The sequence below is a fragment of the Dermacentor albipictus genome, chromosome 9 (assembly GCF_038994185.2).
Source record: "Dermacentor albipictus isolate Rhodes 1998 colony chromosome 9, USDA_Dalb.pri_finalv2, whole genome shotgun sequence".
Taxonomy (NCBI): Eukaryota; Metazoa; Arthropoda; class Arachnida; order Ixodida; family Ixodidae; genus Dermacentor; species Dermacentor albipictus.
The window spans coordinates 22,336,040-22,362,325 of NC_091829.1; the positions used below are offsets into that span (position 1 = coordinate 22,336,040).

Genomic DNA, 26,286 nt, shown 5'->3' on the forward strand with positions numbered 1-26,286 from the left:
TAAGTCACTACGGCATCGATCACGCACCGCACACTTCTTACAATTACTTTCGCAAACGTGATTGCTTTTTTCCCCCGTTCTATTGAACTCCATTTTCTTCAGAGAGAGTGAAATGCTCCTTAGCTTGAATCTTGGAGAGGTTTGAAGCATGCTGTGCTCCACGTGAGAGTGATGGGAAGCGGAATCATGCGCACACTGCGTGTCACACGCACACGACATGCGCGAAACACACAACAGCGCGCGACACGCAGGCTAATTAAACTAGTACCTGATTAAGACAATCAAAAGGGCAGACTGTGATGGGTTAGCTGGTATGGCGTCCTTGTACGCTGCATGTAGTGCAAAGAGAGAGCACACATGACGACTGAAAGGACTGGGAACGGGGCTACTAACAACTGAGCGGTTTAGAGCGTTGCATATCATCATCATCATCATCATCATCATCATCATAATCCTGTTTACGCCCACTGCAGGGCAAAGGCCTCTCCCATACTTCTCCAACAACCCCGGTCATGTACTAATTGTGGCCATGACGTCCCTGCAAACTTCTTAATCTCATCCGCCCACCTAACTTTCTGCCGCCCCCTGCTACGCTTCCCTTCCCTTGGAATCCAGTCAGTAACCCTTAATGACCATCGGTTATCTTCCCTTCTCATTACATGTCTTGCCCATGCCCATTTCTTTTTCTTGATTTCAACTAAGATGTCATTAACTCGCGTTTGTTTTCTCACCCAATCTGCTCTTTTATTATCTCTTAACGTTACACCCATCATCCTTCTTTCGATAGCTCGTTGCGTCGTCCTCAATTTAAGTAGAACCCTTTTCGCAAGCCTCCAGGTTTCTGCCCCGTAGGTGAATACTGCAGGTAAGACACAGCTATTATACACTTTTCTCTTGAGGGATAATGGCAGCCTGCTGTTCATGATCTGAGAATGCCTGCCAAACGCACCCCGCCCATTCTTATTCTTCTGATTATTTACGTCTCATGATCCGGATCCGCCGTCACTACCTGCCCTAAGTAGATGTATTCCCTTACCACTTCCAGTGCCTCGCCACCTATTGTAAATTGCTGTTCTCTTCCGAGACTGTTAAACATTACTTTAGTTTTGCATATATATATATATATATATATATATATATATATATATATATATATATATATATATATATATATATATATATATATATACACACACACACACCGCACAACGTCAGAAAAACGTGTATAAACCCAGCATTTATTTTTCTGATCATGACGCCGACGGGCGACTGACGCAATGCTCACATCAGTTCTTAATCTGTAGAGCTTCTTAGGTTTCCTCAGCGAGCTGGTGTCAGCGTTCCTGACCAGCGATTGCTTTCGACGGTACAAAGCCTCACATCCGCAGCGCGCGCAGTGTTCGGCGATATGTCGAGGCAAAGCAAGTTTTCCCGCGTTACAGCCGACGCTCTCGTAATCGCTCATTAGGACACCTGCCCCTCTGGCCTGCGTATACTCTTCCGCCACGTGATAATGGAATGGAGTACGCCGCACCTCGATTGTTTCTGGTGCTCTTTCTCTCCCCCTACTTTCATTCCCTACCCCCTGTGCAGCGCGGTTGAGGTGTCCTTTTCTTAGAGACAGTTACTGCGCTGCACTTTGCCCCAACCTTCCCTTCCCATCATCAAGAATCTCCTTCTCTCTCGATTGAGGCGTTCCTCTCAGGAAGGTTTAATGTGCCTTCGTTGCGGCCGACGCGCGGGCAGCGCTATAGTTCACTGGCCAAGTGGATGTCGTCTATATAACTCAAGGCGTGGCATCCTTGATGTGCATTTTTTTTTCTTAGTACCACCGTTAGGGCTGTTCTTTCTCACGTGAACAGCTGGGTCGCAAAAACAAATTAAGTGGGCTGTGTCCCCTCCCGTTATACGTAGTGCGCATTTCACGGTTAGTTTCCGTATTCGGCGGATTGATAATGGGGCCTCGACTTTCGCGATAGGCTAAGTTCGCTCTGTTGTCTAAAAAAACGCGGAGTTAAAGCGGTGCTAAAGAAGCCGTCATTCCCATCAAGGGAGTTACCAGTACTCCCTGCGTTGTTAAGGGCGCAGGTGTACTTTTTAGGACGGTAAACTGGCAAAGCTAATGTCATGTTGGAATTGCGCGTTGGAATTGTTTTTCTCTTTTTCTTTTTGTTTATACAAAGCGACAGCTATAAGTGGCACGTTGTGATGGCTCGCAACCGAAAGAAAAGCGGCGTCTGGTCCAGTGAAGCAAGAAATATCATCATCAGGAATGTCTCACACCCCCGTAAGCAAGCAATGATGCAATGGTTGAATATGAAAGGAGAAACGAAAGAAAGAACCAAAGAGAGAACGAACGAAATAGCGTAAGAAAGAAAGAAAGAAAGAAAGAAAGAAAGAAAGAAAGAAAGAAAGAAAGAAAGAAAGATGGAGAACGAAATAAAGAACGCAAAGAACCTTTAGATAGTGCATTAATGCACTGATAGTGCATTAGATAGTGCAACTTAAGACATTACCAAATGTGCAGCAGGCTTTAGCCTTCACGTGTTACAGGCGTGTAGCATGCTGCCGAACTTTGTGTGTGTGTGTGTGTGTTTGTCGGGAGCTTCGTGCTGTTGTCGGCTGCCTGTAATATAATAAGACGGCAAATCGCTCGTCAGAGATCCGTACCGTCTCTGCTGGCTCAGCTAGCAATAATTCAGGTCTCGTCCGCTGACCAAGTGGCCTCATTTCGATGGTTGGCGCGGTCATCTGCAGTTTAAGGGCGCATGCTGAGTGCAAACTCTAGTTCTCACCCATCCAGGTTCACAAACTATAAAAATAAGGGGGGGGGGGGGGTCGAACTTGGTGTATACTTAACCAACCCTAGCCAACTGGTAGTGCCACTACACTTCTCGCTCTCATTAGCAGTGCTCTCTACCTCGAATTCGAATGCATCCGCTTCTGAATTAACAACTAGCCCAAGCAACCGCCCTGGTTCACTTCATTCATCTCTGTCGTCGCTCTGCGCTTGAGGTGTTTCCACTGAGCAAGGGCTTCCCAAGTCTGTGACAGCCGCTCGCCGTTTGGTCGAAAGTTGCAGCGGGGCGCGCACGCAACCACTCTGAGCGCGTACGGGCAATTAAGGGCTTCGCCTGTTCGTGAGCATGCGCAGACCTCGACTTGATGAAGCGCACCGGTGTTCTCGTGCGACGTATACGTACACGCTATTCTCCAGCTCACGCAAACTCCTCTGTGTCGACGCATTGCAGCAGCAGCATCATCTCTTGTCGCGCGCACCCGCGGTCTTTCATTGTCGTCGTGCTCGCATTTTAGGCTGTAAGTAGGCAAAGCCCCAGTAGCGACATCATTGTGCCAAAAGAAAGCAGCACGCTAGCAGCACGCATATCTTTTACATGGTCTAAGGCTCTAGCTGAAGGCGCGATATTTACATATGCTTTTAGACTAGCCACTGTCTTTGGCTCGGCTGATTGTTCGGTCCGTTCTAGAAAAAAAAGTTTAAAAAAAGAGAAAACGGGATGGTATGCGTCCTGGCATAGGTATTGCCGTGACCGTTTTTTTTTCCCCGCCTAAGTTCGTATTGCAGTCCAGCGGCTTCGAGTAATAGTCATTTTGCTGCGAAGTTAACGAATATAGTGTTTTAGAAGAATACCAGTCTAAACTGACGCGTATGTAGTACTCCTTAGTGTCCGGCCTCCCGAAGTACACCGGGCCCTAAGCCGGTGAGGTCGTTGAGATCGTCATAGGGACCAATCAAAATTTTCACCCTTCTTTAATGTGCACCGGTGCCACCATCCGTCTGTGCCATATCGAAACACAAAGGGAAGGTCACATCTTCGATGCTGTCCGGGAGCTCGCGTTGCGACTTATCAGATTCCGCGCTATAGCATATGGCGGTCATCCTTGAAAGATGGGACACAATGGACGGAAGTGCGTCGCAAGCGTCTGCGACTTCGCAAACATGTCCGTACGCTAATGTACCGTCTGTCTGTGGCGATGATTTATATCGTCTGCTCCAGAAGAGAACATCCAACTGCGGAAGTGATAGGAGCGTGCGTCCTATAGTCTCGCGACGGGGCTCCTGATAACTGGAATCGTCTGCTTTCCATTATGCAGAGAGCCCTTGAGCGTCGGTGATATCCATTCGAATGGATATCACCGACGGAGTTTTGACGGAGGCGCTGGCACCAAGCCTAACGCGTACATGGTCGAATAATTATGCGCGGAGTGTTGTTTTTAACACATGCAAACACGGGGCACATTCGTGTGGCTTGGCATTGACGCAGCATTGAGACGAGGCTTTGTACGATAGTATGTACGAATAACAACAGCACTCTTCCTGCAACCAAGCGAAATTTAAGTCACAAGTGTTCGTCACGTAGTATTTACTAAACTGACCGTAGTAGTCGGGGAGGGATCCTTGAGCCTGACGGTCGCCTTCTTCCAAGACGGTGATTTGATGGACGCTTGGTGAACCGTTCCCCTACCATAGACCTCTGCCATAGAAGCTCACACGACAGAGAACATCAGGCCGAACAACTGTTCTCCTATCTTACAAGTATATGAAGCTTAGACGAGTATGGTATCACAGTGCAGGAATTGTATTAACAATCAATGGACAACAAGATCAGGCCAAAGAAGGTTGTCTTTCAACCGGTTTCAGTGGTTTCTTGCCGATAATGACAGTGAAACAGTTCCTATCTATTGCATTTATAAACCGTCGTTGAGCAGCGGATACAATTGGCCCAGAATGATTGGCTGACGACGTCTGTAGCAAGAACCACACCACCATCACCAAAGACTGCAGACACAACACCGGTCTACAACGGTTTTCTTCACCAATTGCCTCATCACAACTGTCTCCTTATCAGCACTTCTGATCAGCTTAACTGCTGGTCTTCATGCCAGCACTCGCTAACACTAAATGTCCACTTCTGCTCCGCGTTTCCCCACACACTGTGCCTCCAGTGTGCTCAGTTCCCCAGTGTCCCGCAAGGTGGCGTTTACATCCAGTCATTCGTTGACGCAGGCTTTCTCGCTCGCGGTCGCGATTCATCAACGACGCATTCGTGGCTTTCCCACCGACTACTCGACATTGGGACCACAGTTTATCCTCTGAGTCCTCGCTGCTGGATAAGGGTGCGCGTCCTCTCCACTGAGCTCTCTGACGTCGTTAGCTTAATCTTCCCGCACGCTGAACCCCAAACCACACGCGCGATGCATCTTCAGAGCCGCGTCCGCTTTAAACGACCAACGTCCGTGAAAATCGCGCCTCGATGGAACCAAATGGCCCGCACTCGTCCTTCTTCATTTTTTTGCCGTTTTTCGCTCGTTACGCGAAACAAAGTGTCGGCGGCGATTTGCGGAATCGCCTTTTGTCCGGGCCTGTTCCCAGCGACAAGATGGCGCAGCTGCACAGGGTGTACCTATATCCGGACGCAGCTAGCTACCTATAAGCTATAGACTGCAAGTGGCGATCGCCCACCACTAGTGTAGGTGAAGCCCGTAGAGGAAGAAACAAAAAAAGCTCAATACCTCCTCTACCATCGTTCTGACCAAGAACAAGAGGAAAACGAGAAATGGAAATGGTTCTACGGGTCTCCTTGTTTTTAGCTCGACACTACTTTCCTGCTTCGTGGAAACAGGTGTTCCATTCTGTGGGCATCCCCTTCGCTCCATCGTTGTACTTATTTTGGTACAAAAAAAAAAAAGGCGATAAAGCCACCCACCGAGTGGCCGATAAAACGTATGTTGCGTCTATGAGCCTTTCGTGCACGGGTTTTCGGGGCTTCGTTGAAGCTACAGGCAGGGAATCTTGGATTCTAGGCGTGCGCTTGCTGATTCGGCGTGTTTCCAGCAGAGGGGGCACAGCCAGTGACCCCTGGTGTGGATGTATAGAATTCGGTGCGCGTCAGAGGAGGCGACCACGTTCTTGGTGTTGTCTTCCAATGCGATCTTCCAACGCGGTCGCCTCGCTTCCTTCTCGGCCCAAAAATGTCGAGAAGCAGTTGTTTTTAGAAAAAAAGTGCACCTACTTTGTTTCACTAACTCTCTGGGGTAATTGGTAGACGTGCGTTGTTTAAGTCGCACACAGAGCGAAATCGAGAACGGAGAGACGACGGATTGCAGACGGCAGAAATAGATTTGCTTCGTCTGTTCCGCGTTCACTTCTGCACACGTATACGTTCAATTCGTCTGCTTGAACTACATATATCTTGATAGTTACTCTAAACAATGTCCTCGTAGCCACTGAAGGATTAATTTACATTTTCCTAGCGTTAACGTATAAGTGTGTAAGAGTGAATAGTAAACATGTGCCCGTGTTGCAATACAGTTATCTTTACTGACCCACACTGCAACGTCCGTGTTTTGCACGACCAACCGTATGCGGCCAACGATTGTTCAGTTAAGTCTAAATTAGGGAGTAGGCAGCTGCAATATGTGGCACTACGTTGTTTTAACAAATTAAGTTTACTTTGTGCACTGCTATCATCGGTCCCGCTTAGTCGATATAGGGCGTGGACTGTGCTCACAGCAATCAGGCGCAGGCAGGCGATAAATTGCAGAAGGCTGAGCCAGTTTTCTGCCTCTTTTTTTCGTTCGATCGTCTGTTCGCGCTCGATTATGTGTCCTGTTTCGTAATTCATTATCGTATGCGTAAACAGCATAAGTTCTTGCAGTCTCTCCTAACAAACTCGCTGTGGCCATGCGAACACTAAGTTACTGTAGCTTAGTGTTAGTGTATTTATATACGTAATAATTACTCCTCCGATCGCAATAAGCATCGCCGGGCCACACCGGATCGTCCGTTTCCCGGGCGACCAAAGGTATTCGGCCCACGGCTCTTTTTTCGTTAAGCCTAACTAGTTAGCAAGAAACGCATGGAGGAAGTAATCAACGTTACTTACGGGGGATTGGACAAATGCTGATTATTTCAACGGAAAGGAAGAAAAAGAAAAGAGAAAAAAATAACCGGCTAGCCAGACAGGTTCGGTAAGTGTGCGGCGCTTGTGGGAGCGCCCGCTAGGCGGCGCCTTGGTCGCGGCGAATATAATCTAGGACAGGTAAGCTTGGCGACAGATGGCTTTTGGGGTTTAATCCGGCCCGGCGACGTACATCTCAATGAAAAAGCGCCGTTCACGCTTGCGCTCCCACTCATCGCAGCGCCTTCGACGAGTGACTAAGAGGCCAACTGCAGCCATTATGCCACCGCGGCGACGACGTTGTTTTTACCAAGCGGGAGGGTAGCCAAGTTCTGTCGCTGCATATACATAGCATTTGCATACGGTTGCAACACAGAGACTTGGGGAGTGTATTAACTTTGTGCCGCATTTGCGTATTCCGTTTTCGTGTCTTCGGGTACAAATAGGGACGCTGTCGACAGCGTCCTGGGTGTAAGGTTCTTTCTTTTTCTCATTCGATAAGGCTGTTTACCCGTGAACGAGGAAACTTTGTTTCGAAGTGTAGTTAGCCAACTGGGCACTTGACGGGTAATAAAAGGGTTGCCCCATTAAGTGGGCGGGTTCGGAGACCACAGCGAGAGATGCTTCGGTCAAGTTGTCCTTCTATAGATAGCAGCGAATAAATGATCGGTCCTTATTCCTGGAGTCCTCGTCCAAGAGCATTTCTTCTAATGCGTAGTGGCGATACCCTTTCGTAAGATGTTTCGCTTCTGTCAGCTATAACGTCTTCGACTGCTCATCGGTCTAGGAGAGATATGAATCTGTGGTTTAAGAAGACGAGATTAGGCGGTGGCAAATAAGATTTGTGTATTCTAAGAAATGTCGAACGCAGAAACGTTCTCATTGGGCAACCGGCTGAATTTAATGCAATTTCTTGCATTTCGAGGGAGAGAGTGAATTCTAGTCACTTTCCGGAGCATGTTGTTTAGACCTTCATTGCATTTAAAAGAATAACGCAAAATTCGTACAATGGATAAATCGCAGCGCGAAATTGACGTCGTGGTAACTCAGCACCGAGGTTTCCAGCGAGTTTAGTTCAATTGCCTAGATTCGTTGATCTGACGACAAGATATAAGTGGCCCTCAGCTATAGCTTTGCTTGTTTTTCTACGCACACGCACATGGATGTGTTACCTTTCTTGTTTCTCTTCGTTTCTGTATTAGTTAGTTAGTTAGTTAGTTAGTTAGTTTGTTTGTTTGTTTGTTTGTTTGTTTGTTTGTTTGTTTGTTTGTTTGAATTCCACAGACACTGTGGAGTGACTGGTGGTGGCTCGATTTCCCTCGTTCATAGGGGGCGCCACTTCACATCGCAAAGCAGTGACCGTTTTTTTAACGTTTTCCTTGTTCCGTTTTATCGTTTCTCTTAGGATGAAGCGGAAAGGAGTGATGCACTGATCGGAGCAGCGGTTCGCACTATTTAAAACAGGTGAGCCCTTGTCAGTCCCCGAGAGGGCTCAGAGTCATCTGTCCGCGAGTCGGGTGCCACATAACAACATACTTACATATACTCTTACGTCGCGTCTGCCCTATACCTATCTTTCTTTCTCTTTCTTTAAAATCCAATTCTCAATGTTTTATTAGTCCTGCATCAAGGGGAAAGTGCCTCGGACGAAAAGCTGCGAGCATTACAGCTTGAAGAAAATTCTGGGCCACAAGAGACATTCGACACACATTAAATGGCACACATTAAAATAATACTAGAAAGAACCAGGTTCAGCATACAGGAACATAGTTCCGTGTACATTTTAGTAGACACACACGCACAATATAAGCAGGTGAAGACGAAGAAAGGTATACACCTGCATTAACGGGTCTGCGAGCGTCCAGGCACAACTACACTGAAAAAAAAAATAATAATGTTAACCACGACATGGCTGCATTGGTAAAATTAGATAACGTTAGAGGAACATATTAGGGTAGTGATCGTGTACTTTCACGCGGACACCGGTGTAGTGTGGTGTTTCCATAGGGTATAGTACTACTCGTAGCGATATCCCGGTGTCCGTTTTACTTTTTGACCGGTGCTTTTAATACGGGACTGCAGTTGAAGCCGGATAAAGCGAACTATTCTCTATATCGAACACGTGAAATTCACTGGCCTATACTGATATAACTCACTCACAATGAACAGAAAACGAATATACCGAAGTCGAGGCGTCGGCTGGTTGCGCCATAGAGCCGCTTGCAGACCGGGGAGTTTTTTTTTTTTTTTTGCCTTTTCAAGAAAGCTACGAGTATTCGCGCAAGCATACTCCAAAAGCCTATCTGAAGCACATTGAAGCGAGATCCTGTCGAATCGTCATTCTTAGCGACGCTGATGAACAGTTGGCTGATGATGAAACTTGCTGGCTACCATACGGGTAGTTCTTTGTTCTTTTTATTGATTTCATCCTTGCTTCTTTTCTTCTCTAGAATAACGAACTCGGACGTAACGAACGCATCACAAAAAGTTCGTTCGAGTCTATTATGGGCGAGTTTGCGTATATCGAATTCCCTGATATATCGAACGGTCTTTAGCCCATACGAACAAGTCTGTTCGTTGTCTGACAAGTACTCACTGCCGGTGTTTTCAGTAGCGCGGCGTCGTGTAAAAACCAGTCGGCTAATTGCCAGAGACCTCTGGAGATTGCACAGGGACTTCGAGTGATGACGCTGAGGCGCGGTATTTTTTATTTTTTTTTTCTCCTGATGCCCCTCCGCGCTAAAACGCTTCTTCGCACGAAGCCCCCCCCCCCCCCCCCTTTCTTTTTTTCTATCCGCAATGCACACTTTCATCTGACTGGCTCCCTTGCGAAAACAGGTATACCGTGCATTTGCCTGGTTACGCAGGTGTGCCCTGTATGTAAACCAGTTTCATAGCTTGCTGAAGACGCGCGCCAATTTCGAGTCGTCGTCGTTGTAACGCGAGCTTTCAGTCATTGTCAAGTGCTTCTTCTTTATTTTTTCTATCGCAGTGGTATTTTTTATCATTTTCGACAGTATATTTTTTTTTCGGCAATGTATTTTTGATAGGTATGCACGATGTGAAGACAAGTTTTGACTGATGACGTGGTTTCAGGTGATCACACCGGCAAAACCGGTCACGTGCGTGTGTAGAAATTGGATTGCCAGTATCAAGGAAACACACGCACACAAGATTGACGATGATCGTTCTTTCTGTTGACAAAGTACGCCCTAAAAGGTGTACTTATTTTAATGAGTGTACGTACACCCTTATAGAAGTGCCCCAACCTACCGTTTGCATTACCAACAAGAAAACGCCGTGCGCATAGCTCTGAAGAGATGAGCCACCAACAAGATTGATAAATGTTACTGTTTTGATAAAATTACGCCTTAAGAGGAGTATTTCTTAAAGAGTGCACACTCCTAAGTGCGTGTCTCAGCGTCCCGTAAGATTTCTGAGGCGGAAATACCACGCTCGTAGCGTTAGAGGGGCAACTGCGAGCAACATAGACGAATATTATTGTTTTGACAGAAGGTACGCCCTTAAAAGGCGTGTATATATATGTATATGTATATTCTTTAATGAATGCACACTCTGGAATGCGTGACGGCGTACTGCAGCGTTACTGACGCGCAAGTGCCGGGAATGTAGGAATATCCAACTAAATTTAAACAAAAGAAAAGGGAAACAAGAAATTCATGATGAGTATTTCTCGTGACGTAATTACACCCTAAATGGTGAATAGTTTCGAGGAGTGTTTGTTACAGTCGTTTCCTTTTCTCTGCTTCTTCGTTTCCTTCATTATTTTTTTTTCTACTTCGGGGTGTTTTCCACTGCAATGAGTCTTGCTTACGTTCTCTAACACAAATATCTTTCCTTTTTATCCATAAACTGCCACAGTAAACAAACAAACAAGCAACCAAAAAGCTGCGGTTACAAACATGGCCGTCCGATTCAACTACGTGGGTATATACTTCTCGCTTCCGCGTTTATAAGCGCACTCGAGTGAGGCCCGGATCCTTGGCGTTTAGACAAGGGACGCGCCGAATCCTTTAGTTCGTGTGAAACGCACTGCGTCGGGCGATTTGCTTTCCCTGTTGTTTGTTTGTTTGTTTGTTTATTTTTTTGTCGAGTTCCTTGCGGATGCACCCTTGTAGACGTGCACACTGTGTACGGTTACGCGTCGCGACGCAATTGTTCCCGAGATCCGCGCACGATTTGTCTCGTCTCTTCAAAGTAAACGAGGCTGTCGCTACATGCCCGTGGTCTCCGCCTTTGTATTCCGGATGTGTCCCCATTCTGTCCTTGTTTGTCGGACGTGCATTGTCAAATGGCCTGCATGGGGGAATTGCTTACGTTGCAGTCCGTTCGCGATGCATGATGCATGTTTTCTTTGCCCCCCCCCCCCCCCTTGTGTACGCGGCGTACGTAATGGCCAAATTGCTCGTAATGTGCGTTTACTACATGGCCGTACATTGAAAATGTAGCGCATACCGTGTGTGGTGTTCAGACCTACATTGCCTCCAGTTATATTTTTTTTTGTTTTTGCTAACACTGGGGTAGTAATCGTCATGCAGCATCTTAAATGCTTTGTAGTAGCCTATGGCTCCCGCCGCTAACGTTAACATCTGCATTTGGGGGCAAGTAAATGCGTGTACGTCCCTCTTTACCTCCTACTCGAGAAAGATGCGGTTGTGAAGAAGGACGACATCTGCGGGAGCGACTAGTTCGTTTGACTGTGAACGGTCAACGGAGAACTGGCATTGATCCATAGGTATTTACAAGTTGGAGAAGCCAGTCACGTGACCGCCTAACACATTGCGTTGGGATCTCCGCGTCAGAAGCAGTGCATCTACACGAGGAGACCGTGTATACTTGGAAAATGTTGAGGACGGATGAATTTTCTGGAACAGTAGAATACTGTTATTATGACAAACATGTTGAGATGTTTCACGGGACCATCGCAAGGCTGGCAGGAAGTAACTGCGGATTTGCTCCAGTATATTTGAGATTATACAGCATCTCCGACTATTACAGAAGACGCCTGATTGGCCTTCGGGCCGACATAACCTCGACACGTCTGCTATATCTTACGCGGAATGGGGGTCGCGTGGCCCATGTGACGCCTAGCACCACATACCTGCCAGCTCTTCCGAATTTTTTTCGCAAAGCGAACGAATTTAGGCGCGTGCTACGATTTTACGAATGCCTCGTCAAGTTTTACGAAAAATCGGTTCGATCCGCGAATAAAGCACAAAGCCGCGGCGGCGCTCATGATGTGCCACCCTTGTGGCCGCCCACAGGTCAGGCGGTTACGTTTCGAGCAAATTTGTTCCCATACATATTTCTGAAAGTGACAAAATCGGTACCAGCAATGTAACTGAAATGGTCACCTTCGTCTTGATACAGTGCGCTACTTTGCCCTCTCTGCCGTTTCCATGGAAGCAGCTTCTCGCTACACAAATCGTCCACGTGTACCACAAATAGTGCCTGCTCCGGGTTACACGTTTAGAAAAAAAAAAAAAGAAAAGAGAGAGAATGATCTAGTTCTTCGTGCCGTGGACCGACTGGTTGGTTCGTAACCGTTAAAGGTAACCATCAGTATATATAGCGACATCGGCGCTATACGCGTGCTTCGCCTCGTCGCCTGGGTGGTCTGTCGTTCTCCGCGGTTCGTTCGGCATGCGCCATTTTCCTTCTTTTTTTTTTTTCCCCGCGCGCTCCGAGCTTCTCCTCGGACGACTTGCGCGCGGCGATGCAGTCATGGCTGAGCGGGCTCGAGCCCTGCGTTATCGGAATCGACGGGCTACGCCTTCGGGGCGCAGTGAGGCGTGCACGTCTGCACAGCGTTTTCTTTTTCTCTCTTTCTTTCTCTCTCTCTCTCTTTCTTTCTTTCTTTCTTTCTTTCTTTCTTTCTTTCTTTCCTTGCTTCTCTATTTCTCTTTCTTTCTTTCTTTCTTTCTTTCTTTCTCTCTTTCTTTCTTTCTTTCTTTCTTTCTTTCTTTCCTTGCTTCTCTATTTCTCTTTCTTTCTTTCTTTCTTTCTTTCTTTCTCTCTTTCTTTCTTTCTTTCTTTCTTTCTTTCCTTGCTTCTCTATTTCTCTTTCTTTCTTTCTTTCTTTCTTTCTTTCTCTCTTTCTTTCTTTCTTTCTTTCTTTCTTTCTTTCTTTCTTTCTTTCTTTCTTTGCTTCTCTATTTCTTTCTTTCTTTGCTTCTTTATTTCTTTCTTTCTTTCTTTCTTTGCTTCTCTATTTCTTTCTTTCTTTCTTTCTTTCTTTCTTTCTTTCTTTCCTTCTTTCTTTCTTTGCTTCTCTATTTCTTTCTTTCTTTGCTTCTCTATTTCTTTCTTTCTTTGCTTCTCTATTTCTTTCTTTCTTTCTTTCTTTCTTTCTTTTTTTTCTTTCTTTCCTTCCTTCTTTCTTTCTTTCTTACCTCGTAGGGTGTGTATAGCAAGCGTGCAGGATTCTGTGAGATTACTGCTTCTTTTCGGTTTGATTTCGTTGGCCTATAGGGGTGAATCGCGGGCCATTCCAGCTCTGATATGCTGCGGTAACAATCTATGAGGAGCACGTCCTCTTTGCCATCTCCAGATCTGTGTGTGTTTGTGTGTTTGTGGTAGAAAGAGACATTGTACAGCTTTGAAACGGTGCGTTAACCTCGGTCCGGTGACCTGCCCTCCCGAAAGCTCTCGGAACACTTTCGTCGGGGTCCGCGTTTGTTCTTCGCCGAATCTCAACATTCCTTCTGTTGTTGTTGTTACTCTCGCTTTCTTCAGTATATTGGCCAAAACAATCCGTTTGCGCATACTTTTGTTATGTAGTGTCTACGTGACTGTAAGTACAGAAATGAAATTGAGTGTAATGTCTTGAGATGGGGGTGATGGCGGAAGAGAACGAAACGTGGGTGCAGGGCTAAAGCGACCTTGCGTGGGAACTTTGCCCGGTAACATTGCCAAACGGCGTTAATTTTCTTTTTAATATTGCGAGTGTTCGTTTACCTTGGACAGCATTAGCTTTAATTTGCACTGTCTATTTTGCGATCTTACGTCTAAATGCGATAGTGTCTCACTGCACACCTTCCCCCTGATTTTTCAACCGACTTATCTGGCTTGAAAGCTGCCCTAACGTGACCTACACAGTAGGGCATGGTAGTGACCGTCAAAGTAACCTTCGTGCTTAGTTTTTGCCTATATTTAGCGCCACTAAAACGCTGGTTTTTGTGCTAATGAAGTCTTATTAAATATGCTTTTTGCGCACCCCTACACACCCTCTTGAATATGGCTATCCTGCCTCGGTTCTGTAGCAGCATAACGCACATAGTAGACCACGGTAGGTCCGCAGCAACCTAGTCACAAGCACTAATTGCAATGTTCGTTATAACCTGCGTTGTGGGCACTGGTAGCCTACTACCTCGAAATTGATCTCGGTAGTCGGCCTTGGCAGCATAGATATAGTAACCTACATAGGGAGTAACCTACAGATATAGTAACCTACATAGGTTTAGTAGGCACCAGTAGTGACTTACCTTATAGGCCATGGTACTAACCTGCTTACACTACATGGTATTCACGATAGCGAGGCGGGAAAGTTGTTTGGATCCATCGTACATTTGATCCTTGGAGGTAGTTTTATCGCCGGAACTGGGATACCATCGCTAGTTTTATAACAGCTGCGCCGTTGCAAAACGTTACAGCAATCGATAGAGCGATCCCCGTGGTCGCTAACTGACTGAAAAACATTCGACGTGTCAAGCAATTAGTAAATTCTCCACAACGAAAACACTGACTTTCACTTTAAAGTTGCTTATTAAGCGCGATAACAGTTCTTTGAATACATCCACCCATTTTCCTCCCGATCCTGGTTGCCCGGCCCTGAAGCTGTCCGAACGTAATATACAGGATGCTTTCACATAATTTTTTTTTTCAATGCGAACACTAGTTTCGAACCTAACATAACCTAGCCTATTCACTTCACAAGCTTACTACCTTACTGGCTGGGGTGCACCCCGGAACTCTGTTTCTGCTCCAGTAATAAATTTATTAATAATTAATATAACCTAACCTATTCGCTTTTAAAGCTTACTGCCTTACTGGCTGGGGTGCACCCCGGAACTCTGTTCCTGCTCCAATAATAAATTTATTAATAATTAATATAACCTTACCTATTCGCTTCGTAAGCTTACTGCCTTACTGGCTGGGGTGCACCCCAGAACTGTGTCCCTGCTCCAATAATAAATTTGTTAATAATTAATGTGATGAGGTCGATTTTTCTTTTTTCCGCCTTTTACAGTTCGCATTGGACCTTCGTTTCGTTCACCCCTCACGGCTCCACGCCGTCCCTCCTCGTCAAGCAGCTTCCGCAGTCGCTCTCGGGCCCCCAATTCGTGACTCCCGCGGCTCCGTGCAGTAATCGATGAAGTTTCGCCGCCCCGTCCGATCATTGTTATTATTATTTCTGCGGCGTCTCTCGAGTTCGAACACACACACTCGCATGGCACACATCGCACGGAGCGCTTCTTTCGCCGACCATTTTCCTTTTTCCTCGCGAACCTCCTCGCTCGTGCATTTCGCGCATATAGTTCTCGCTTGTTGCGCAGCATTCCACGAAAAAAAAAAAAAAAAAACTGGAATAAGTGAGCTAGCGAACGTTGCTCGCTATATACGAGTCGAAAAGCAAAAAAAAAAAAGAAAAAAGAAGCAAAAGAACGACGCAGAAACCTTGGCTGGGAGGAGCGGACGCTACACGACCGAACGTGAATGGCTTCTCCGTGACAGTTCTGGGCCGCTCACTTGAGTCGGGATTCTTTTTTTTTTTTTGCACTGCGGTTCACCGAGGCGGGCAACCGTATAGTTTGCGCTGGAACAAAGAGATGTAGGGAGCATATGACGCGCGAATGTGGGGCTGGTGGGCCGGTCGAGATACAAATAAAACGTTTTATGCGCAGCAAACGTCAACGTCGTCTTTTTCTTTTCTTTTTTTTTTTTTTTGAAGTGCAACGAATGTTGAAAAAGTGTTGTGCATAAGCGACGGTAAACGGGAAGGATTTTTTAAGGTTTACGGGTTGTTGAAGTAACTGGAGCAAGACCGTTGGCCGTGAGAAACACACATGAAAAGCGATGGCTTAGACCTGTCACTCGTGGGTTGAGGAGGTTAACTTGCATAACAGTGGAGTCACTCGCCCGAAATGACCGCTTCGTTGGCTCGTTTCTTGGAACAGTGATGACAGTCGCGCGGTTGACATTATCATGCGTATGGAGGACGAACACGCGCAACCAGCGTCCGTGGTGTTGGAGATATGCCTTGTTATTATTGTTTAAATGGTTTAATCGCATTCAAATGTGATTGGAAAAGTGGAATCGTGGCCTCCAGGTATGCGAAAATACTAAAAGTGTGCCTGTCTCTACTGCCTCAGGGTTGGTGTCGTCGAACAATTGCAGGAACCATCCCCCGTGTGAGCAGAATACGTGGATTCCATGTACCGTTATTGTGGCCAGCATTCGTTCCAAACTACTACCAGCGCTACGAGGGACAGCAGTGGTCGAACAATTAATGGCGCTGAAACTGTTTATGTAAGCGGTATAGCTAAGCGGTATAGTTATGCGGTATAATTAGGCTGCGCATTATACGATATAGTTAGTATCACCCCACGCATTACAGAACACTCGACACCGTAAGACTTGCTGATGAAAATGATGAAAAATTGAAAAAAAAAGTCCTTGCAATATTTTACTAGCGTTGCAGCCTTCTCTATTGTGTTTTTACATTTGTACTTTCCCCTTCTGCTTATGCGTAAGGCCTGCAGTACGGGGTAGAGTAACAAAAAGTAAAGATCAACATCCAATTTAAAACTGGGTAGCTGCATATGTCAACGAGCAAGTGCTTGGCAAGTCGGCTGTCTGTTTAGGCACACCAGCGCCGACAAGCTGTGCCGAAATGCGAACACCGAATCGGGCAAAGGTGCAGTGTGAGGCGTCGCATGCGGCTGCGATAGTAGTCACGAGGACGAAGGAGATGTGGGATGATTTGTCGAGTGACGAAGGATGGTGGCGGATTGCTGTACGCCAGGCAGAAGTACGATACATACGTAACTACATCTCCGCATATTATACCCCATGCGTCGCAGTTGCGCATACCCTTACTTGCGGGATTTACTTGGAATGAGCAGCTACGCAGTGGCACACGTATACCCAATGGTCCAAGAATGGCGCAACCGAATACGAGGAATTAAGAATGTCGTTGAATATCAAGCGCTGTTCCATTAAGAAGTCGGCGGGCTTTCGAGATACCCTTGAGTCGACATCGCATGTAGAGTTTTTATTCGTGATTTATTGTTTGATTGCGCAGGGACATGTCTCCGGCTAGGGTTTGGGGCGAACTCGAGATACCTCGTTTAGAGAGAGAGAGAAAAAAAGGATTGTGTTTGTTGTACCAACGGCGAAACGCGAGCTTAGCAAGTTCCGAGAATGACGCAATACCACAAGAACAACAAAATAATAGCAACTACACGCTAACACACATCATGTTTTCCGCATAAATGAAAGGAGTCCTTGCGCGCTATATTTCTGCGTTGGGGTGGACACGATCAAATGCGGCATTACACTTCGTCTAGAGCCAATTTAACCTAATCAATAAGACAAGCGCGGTATGATATTAAACCTCGGTACTTCAACTGAACTTGCATATCGCTTGCGGTCACAAAGTTTCTCATTGCTCGTGAAAAATGGCTAAATACAAGTGCAAAAGTAAACCACTTTGTCCCCGACGTTTAGCTTGTACAGCGGGCTTGCTGGGATGCGCCACTCCTCGAAAAAAAGATAATAAATAAAAAAAAATATGTGACATCACTTTCTCGACATGCGCCCACGGTTCCTGGAGGAAAACAGTATTATAGCCTGGCCCACTCATCGCCAACTCTGACGCAATGAACTATGAAGGTGTGTTTCTTAAGCACAAGCAGTCGTCATAGGGATCCCCGAAGAGCGTTATTGAAGCGCAGTGTCTTCTTAAGTCGGGGTCTTGCGCTGCGATTGATTCAGAATAAGAGTTTCTGTATATGGTTCCCTCTTAGAGAGCCATATACAGAAATGTGGCTCCTTAAGGGAGCCTTATTTCCTCACCAAGGCTCCCTAAGCAGCATATGGCTTCCTCTTAGGGAGCCATGTGCAAGATCGAATTTTAGGGAGGAGCCTAAATGGAAGCGTACATTTAGGCTCCTCACTCGGAACGACTGGAGCGCAGTGTAGCACAGTGAAGCAAGCGCCTCGGAAGGCCGTGGATATTTATTATTATTATTATTATTATTATTATTATTATTATTATTATTATTATTATTATTATTATTATTATTATTATTTGTTTTGAACACATATACACATACACACAGTTAACAGGAAAGGGGAAGCGAGGAGCAGGCGGCAACTGCCACCGGAAGGGGCACAACGCCTGCCTACTCTTCTGAAGGGAGGTGACAGCAACACAGAAATAGAAGATAGGAAGGAGGGGAGGAAAAAGGAAAGAGGAAATTTGCAAGTGTGACAAGAAAAGAAATCACAAAGGAGGACCTGTACGGTAACACAAAAGGCAGTGTCTTACTATTTGAAGCCTGCGTTGGTTGCCTAGAGCCAAAAAAAAAAAGCATAACGTAGCAAATCTCCGCAATCGGACGATGTCTCCTGCAGCGAAAATCCGGAGACAACTCGGCACATCCTAACAGAATGCGGAGGTGTTCACCCGGCCGGCGAGACCCGTACGAGACGTCCACTGCGATTCAGAGCGGACGTAGGGCATCATTAAGATGTCTGCAGTCGAGGGCAGCAAGGGACGTTCAGAAGAGTGGCCGACGAAAAAGGAAAGGAAGAGGTTCGTATGACCGGACCATTGACGCGTATAGGTAACTAACTGTCCATGGTATACAGGGTGTTTCAGCGAACACTTTCAAAAAATCTTTAAAAGTTGCCTGTGGCAGATATCACAATTCTAGTTCATGAGTTCATATATATATATATATATATATATATATATATATATATATATATATATATATATATATATATATATATATATATATATATATATATATATATATATATATGAGTGTACTTGGGGGAAAACGAGGTACAAATATAAGAAATGTCTTTACAACAGCGCGAACTTATTGCACCAGCTTGTTATTTTCAAGATTGGTTGAGAAGGTCAAAATAAAGGTGGTTATCCACAGTTACACTCACTCCTGTGAAAGCAGAACGATGGGCGACTTTCACAATTTGCGAGGCGGGCTATGGACATCGCTCTCACTTCTCAGAGGGACTCTTACTTTTTTAGAGGCAGCTCGGGTTGAAAAATTCTGCTTACTAAATATGCACGCGCTTTTGGAAGTAACCGCTGCAGATTTAAACGCTACCGAGGGTGAGCTTTGCGTTGCGCCGTAATAAACTAGGTCCTTACAAATCGGTGGTCAGCCTCTTGAAAGGTTTAAACAGCACACCAGAAAGCTTTAAAGAGCAAGCATGGAGTCACGTGCTACCGCCCCGTTGCAAAGGATGTACTAATCACCATCATCATCATCATCATCATCATCATCATGGCCTTGGAGTTAGGGAAGATCGAGCGGCCGTGGAAGAGCTTTGAGCCAAGGCCCGTTAGTGCGTACCAGGGTTTGTCTTCAACCTTAGTTTCAACCATGGTTTGAGGATACGCTTGAGGGGTCCACGACAGAGCACAAACAGTACTACCCAAAGCATCGCTATTTTGTGTTGTTCATTGTTTAACGTTGTGGGTTCGAAGCCATTGAAGAAATACAGGGGGCGCACCGTATGCACTCCTCCGTCTTTTTCTGACCTCGCGTTTTATCGACGTGTACACCGATCAGATCACTACGTGCACACTGCCGAAGTCTATAAGCGAATAGAGACGACCTTTCCGTACAGCATTGAAGCGAGAAAAGAAAGAAGACGTATGAAAGAGAAACGATGCTACAAGTATAGACATTGCCTTAGAAAATCGCCGTCTTGTGGTTTGAGAGCTGGGATATTGAAGGAAACGATGCTGAGGAAAAAAAGAATAATCGTAAACATGATGTTCACAGCAGCTTCGCATCGTCTTTCTCGATTCTACCGTTCCTTGCTTTCCTCTACAACGCCGGAAGAACGAACGACCGGCGACCGTTATAAGAACTGCCACACGCCATCCCATGTCGATCGTACACACATGCGTGGTGGCGCACCAACAATCCCACCTGCGGCGCAGGATGGGAATCGCTCTTTTTTATAGAACCCAGAGTTCACTGAGCAACTCCGCCGACTTCCTTAAAAAAACTATTGCTCATTCTTCCGCGTCCGTCCCGATGGCGCGGTTGTGGCTGCACACGGCACTAAACCGCGCGCGAGAGGTTACGAGACTCTTCCTAGAGGGACGCCGTGAGTCGCCGACCGGCTAGCGGTGGGTGCTGCTCTCCTGGCGGCGAGTCTCACGTTTTCTCGATCAGCGAGCGGCGGCGGCGTTCTGGAAGCGTCGGCGGCGGCGACGACAAGGTCGCCGTCTGTGGCTTTGCGCGTGCGTCGAGATGGACGTCGACACAAAAGGGCCGGACGGGACGGTTTCGTCTGGTCTGGGACGTGACCGACGGCGCGGCCGAGTTCGTCTGCGTTGGCCGGTCCCGTTACGTCCGGGTTTTCGAAACTTCCTGCGCGGGGCAGTCTTCTCATTCTTCTTTCCGTCACCTTTTAGTTTTTTTCTTTCTTTCGGTGGCGTAGGCGGCGGCGACGACAGCATTCAGACGGGAAGCGTGGTGTGACGTCACGTGGATGCTGGCTGGAGTATAGGAGTCGAACTCTTCCGGCCTCCTGGTATAATAACCACTGCGAAAAATGGAATAAGCTATCGCCGAAGGCTTAGAAGCAAAAAGTGGTGGTGGCAGCAATGGTCCTAGCATGGCTGTCGCGAAATGATGGCTCCTTCACTGCGATCTTCTTCGGGGGAACCGATGCCACCATGAGGCACATATCTTCTTTTGGCGAGACGTCGCGGGTTCGTCCCGGAAGCGTGGATAGGAAACCTCTTACGTTCACTACATCTTAGTGATGATGCAGGGAAGGTGCGTCAGAGTGCAAAAAGCGGCTGCACTAGGAATGTTTTGTAGCCTATCATGGCTAGCGAAGCGCCCACTGCCGCACAGGTAGCACGATGAAAGAACGAATTATGGCAAGCATCGTTATGACTCTTTGTATACTTCTTTAGGACGGGGGGGGGGGGGATGGCTGCGGAATAATTTTGATCACCTTGAATTGTTCACCGCGCACTTAAATCTACGTACGAATCTAAGTACACGAGCGTTTTTGCATTTCGGCCTCATCGAAGTGTAGCCCGGATCGAACCTGGAACTCCTGGAGTTCCTGACACTTGGAGCGACCTGGAGCTCGGCGGAGCAACGCCCTCGTGAACCAACGCTCGCACTTTGGCGGTGATGAACGTGTGGGGTTCTATATCTGTCCGATAAACGGCGTCTTTTTCTTCCAGACAGAAAGACAGACAGACAACGAACTTTTATTGAGGTCCTGAGGGACTAGCCGGTGGAGACCCGTTAGGGCCCCCGGCTCGCCGCTGGCTGCTCCCATGTCGGAATCGGGAGGCCAAGCCTCTCCGCTCTTTCACGGACCCTCTGGACGGCCATGGACTGGAACTTGAGTTGCGTACTAGATATGGCCTCGTCCCAGTCCCGTTCGCTGGTGAGGGACGTATCCCGTAACGCAGGCACTGCCAGAGCATATGAGGTAGAGTGCTAACCTCCCCACAATCCGGGCACTGTGGGTAAATTTCTGGATAAATCCTGCTTAAGAAACCTCGCGAGGTATATGACCTCGTCTGAAGCATCCTGAGCGTGATCGATTGTGGTCTGCATAGATTTGGATTTCATCTTTTATTTTTACTTATACTAGGCGTGACAACATGATAATGATCGTTACGACAAAGCCGCTGCGACAACGCTGAATGGTACGCGGATATGTGGCTGTAAGGACTCTCAATATTCTTAGTAGCCACCGCTGTAAAACGAGGTAGCATATCCCTTAATATATACGCTGTCAAAGCTCTCTTTTTTTACACCCTTTTGGGCTTATCGTGTTCCCTGGTCCTCTATGTTTGGTGCCTACCCTTTGATTGACGTTGCGTTCCCGGAACACCCAGGCCACAAACGGCAACAAAGCGCCTATCAGCGGGACGTATATACCGTTCCTGACAGGACAGTAGCGAGCGCGAAGTGTTAAATGAAGCAAGGATGCATTTTTACTTCTTCTTCGAGTGCAGGCCGTATTTTACGGTCTGAGCTCGTCGATTCTGTATTCGTCTGTGAAGGCGAAAGTATGCCGAACAGCTAGCTGTTCGTTTGAGGTCGTTGGGGTGGTTTATGCTCCAGCAGCTGGTGGGCAGGAAATCTGTTTCGAATGCCATGCCGGAAATCGATGTGTCGTCAACACGTGTCCGGTCACAAGGGCCGTGCTAGTTTACCCGACGAAAATGGCCGTGCCTTTTAATTCGGGTGGTGCGCCATCGTGCGCTCGACTAACGTACTACACGCGTGCCTGATTCAAAGCGAATTGTTCGTGTCGCCTCGTTAGAAGACTTAGGTTATAAAGACGAACGCTAGCGGCGTTAGTTGGTATCTGGTCACACCTGGCGACAGCCTTAGTTGGTTTACAAAGCGCTGGTACGTGTTGTCGCAAGGCATCGTGGGACTGTGCGAAATACTGCTAATCGTTTCGAGCACTATTGCGTCTGTGCCGTCACGTTGTTAAAGCGAATACAGTCGAGCGCTTCTACAACGTAAGGTATAACGAAGGAATTCTTCTGTCGTGGTTCTATTGAGGTGTGCGGTGCGTAACCTTTACAACGAAGTGACGTGTATAACGAATTGTTTCGGAGGCCCCAAGCACTTTATTGTAAAAGGCGTTTTACTTAGCTATTTTTTGGCTCTTTCGCTGGCTTTCATAGTTGGTTGGTGGTCGGTCGATGGTCGGTGGTCGAAATCGGCAAGGAAAACGCTCCCTTTCTTTCTCGTTCGCTCTTTCGCTCGTTTTTTTTTTCGTTCATTTGTTCGCTCAGGCTATTCGCTCAGATGTACAATCGTCGTCGACGGTTCCTGCGCAATTTGTTTTTTTTTTTCGTCTCTCGTTTTGTTTTCACCTTATCTTTTATGCGCTTAAGGGTAAATGAATAATTGTTTTTTTTTATAATGCAGTCGTTTGTTGAAAACGAGCAATATGCGAATTAGCAAAGCTGTTTGAAACCAGAGGAACCAAATTCAGGCAAATTCATGTGAACTACACCCATAATTCCCATGCTTGGCTCAACCGCCCGCCATGCCTGCAGCTCGCGACACTAGCGCCAGAGTTCCCGCTAGCAATTTTTTTTCCAGGAAAACTAGATACGGTACGCTGTCATCCCTTCGCGAGGCAGCCATGACAGCAGCAGCAGTCTCTGCAGAGTGCTCTCTGCTGCAAACCCCCATGCTGCTGTCATGGCAACAGCAGAGACTGCTGCTGCCATGACATCAGCAGCAGTCTCTGCAGAGTGCTCTCTGCTGCAAACCCCCATGCTGCTGTCATGGCAACAGCAGAGACTGCTGCTGCCATGACATCAGCAGCAGTCTCTGCAGAGTGCTCTCTGCTGCAAACCCCCATGCTGCTGTCATGGCAACAGCAGAGACTGCTGCTGCCATGACATCAGCAGCAGTCTCTGCAGAGTGCTCTCTGCTGCAAACCCCCATGCTGCTGTCATGGCAACAGCAGAGACTGCTGCTGCCATGACATCAGCAGCAGTCTCTGCAGAGTGCTCTCTGCTGCAAACCCCCATGCTGCTGTCATGGCAACAGCAGAGACTGCTGCTGCCATGACATCAGCAGCAGTCTCTGTAGAGTGCTCTCTGCTGCAAACCCCCATGCTGCTGTCATGGCAACAGCAGAGACTGCTGCTGCCATGACATCAGCAGCAGTCTCTGCAGAGTGCTCTCTGCTGCAAACCCCTATGCTGCTGTCATGGCAATAGCAGAGACTGCTGCTGCCATGACATCAGCAGCAGTCTCTGCAGAGTGCTCTCTGCTGCAAACCCCCATGCTGCTGTCATGGCAACAGCAGAGACTGCTGCTGCCATGACATCAGCAGCAGTCTCTGTAGAGTGCTCTCTGCTGCAAACCCCCATGCTGCTGTCATGGCAACAGCAGAGACTGCTGCTGCCATGACATCAGCAGCAGTCTCTGCAGAGTGCTCTCTGCTGCAAACCCCCATGCTGCTGTCATGGCAACAGCAGAGACTGCTGCTGCCATGACATCAGCAGCAGTCTCTGTAGAGTGCTCTCTGCTGCAAACCCCCATGCTGCTGTCATGGCAACAGCAGAGACTGCTGCTGCCATGACATCAGCAGCAGTCTCTGCAGAGTGCTCTCTGCTGCAAACCCCTATGCTGCTGTCATGGCAATAGCAGAGACTGCTGCTGCCATGACATCAGCAGCAGTCTCTGCAGAGTGCTCTCTGCTGCAAACCCCCATGCTGCTGTCATGGCAACAGCAGAGACTGCTGCTGCCATGACATCAGCAGCAGTCTCTGCAGAGTGCTCTCTGCTGCAAACCCCCATGCTGCTGTCATGGCAACAGCAGAGACTGCTGCTGCCATGACATCAGCAGCAGTATCTGCAGAGTGCTCTCTGCTGCAAACCCCCATGCTGCTGTCATGGCAACAGCAGAGACTGCTGCTGCCATGACATCAGCAGCAGTCTCTGTAGAGTGCTCTCTGCTGCAAACCCCCATGCTGCTGTCATGGCAACAGCAGAGACTGCTGCTGCCATGACATCAGCAGCAGTCTCTGCAGAGTGCTCTCTGCTGCAAACCCCCATGCTGCTGTCATGGCAACAGCAGAGACTGCTGCTGCCATGACATCAGCAGCAGTCTCTGCAGAGTGCTCTCTGCTGCAAACCCCCATGCTGCTGTCATGGCAACAGCAGAGACTGCTGCTGCCATGACATCAGCAGCAGTCTCTGTAGAGTGCTCTCTGCTGCAAACCCCCATGCTGCTGTCATGGCAACAGCAGAGACTGCTGCTGCCATGACATCAGCAGCAGTCTCTGCAGAGTGCTCTCTGCTGCAAACCCCCATGCTGCTGTCATGGCAACAGCAGAGACTGCTGCTGCCATGACAGCAGCAGCAGTCTCTGCAGAGTGCTCTCTGCTGCAAACCCCCATGCTGCTGTCATGGCAACAGCAGAGACTGCTGCTGCCATGACATCAGCAGCAGTCTCTGCAGAGTGCTCTCTGCTGCAAACCCCCATGCTGCTGTCATGGCAGCAGCACTCATGGCAGCAGCCATAACAGCCGCAGCAGTCTCTGCAGAGTGCTCTCTGCTGCAAACCCCCATGCTGCTTTCATGGCAACAGCATAGTCTGCTGCTGCCATGACATCAGCAGCAGTCTCTGTAGACAGCAGCAGCAGTCTCTACAGAGTGCTCTCTGCTGTAAACCCCTTAAGCTGCTGTCATGGCAGCAGCAGTCACGGCAGCAGCCATAACAGCAGCAGCAGTCTCTGCAGAGTGCTTTCTGCTGCAAACCCCCATGCTGCTGTCATGGCAGCAGCAGAGACTGCTGCTGCCATGACATCAGCAGCAATATCTGTAGACAGCAGCAGCAGTCTCTGCAGAGTGCTCTGTGCTACAAACCCCCATGCTGCTGTCATGGCAGCAGCAGTCTCTGTAGACAGCAGCAGCCGTCTCTGCAAAGTTCTCTCTGCTGCAACCCCCCCCCCTCCCCTCATATTTGCTGCGCTGCCCCGGCGATTCGGCGCGGTACCCGACGGCCTGTTCACAGTGGCCGCGGCCCACGGTCGTGAGGTGCGTTGATGAGGAGAGGCAAGAGGAAAACCGGTCCATTGATGCCCGGCCTTTCTCTCGTGTTCTCGCCCCCCCCCCCTCCTTCTCGTCGTGACGACGGGGGCCCCTTCCTTGTTTCGTGGCAAAGGCGTGGCCCACGGCGTGAGGTCCACGCCGAGGCGCATGCCGCTTGCCTCTGCTCGCCACTTCGCCGCGGTTTCAGATCCGTGCAGCGTCTCTCGAAGTGCAAGTTCGACCCCGAGCTATACCGATACGTTATGTGTTATGTGCAGTCTTGTATATTTACCCTCTCACTGTTTGCAGGAAACTTAGATACACTTAAAGGAAGGAGCTGAAGGAGAACGCGGAATTAGCTTAGTCTGATAATGTCTTCCCGCTTACCACCAACGCTGGCGTATAATCGCTATCGCGCTCACCTGTCGCTGTTTCCGGCATGCTCCCAGCGTATGCGACTAAATTCTCGCTGCAGATTTAAAAATACTGATAAAATAAAATTTATCACGTTGTTATCACTGTGTTATC

At 47.8% G+C, this 26,286-nt stretch overlaps 1 protein-coding gene across 6 annotated transcripts in view; it reads left to right on the forward strand.

Annotated features, from left to right (window-relative positions):
* The window catches only part of LOC135901975 (uncharacterized), a 210,699-nt gene that overhangs the window by 138,336 nt on the left and 46,077 nt on the right, over window positions 1-26,286 (forward strand). For 5 of the 6 annotated variants that reach the window (XM_065431855.1, XM_065431856.2, XM_065431859.2 and 2 more), the window contains one exon: window positions 8,329-8,387. The exons of the other annotated variant lie outside the window; for it this stretch is intronic. The gene's annotated coding sequence lies outside the window, so the exon portion shown is untranslated. The remainder of the gene's footprint in view (window positions 1-8,328; window positions 8,388-26,286) is intronic. 6 annotated transcript variants of the gene reach the window in all.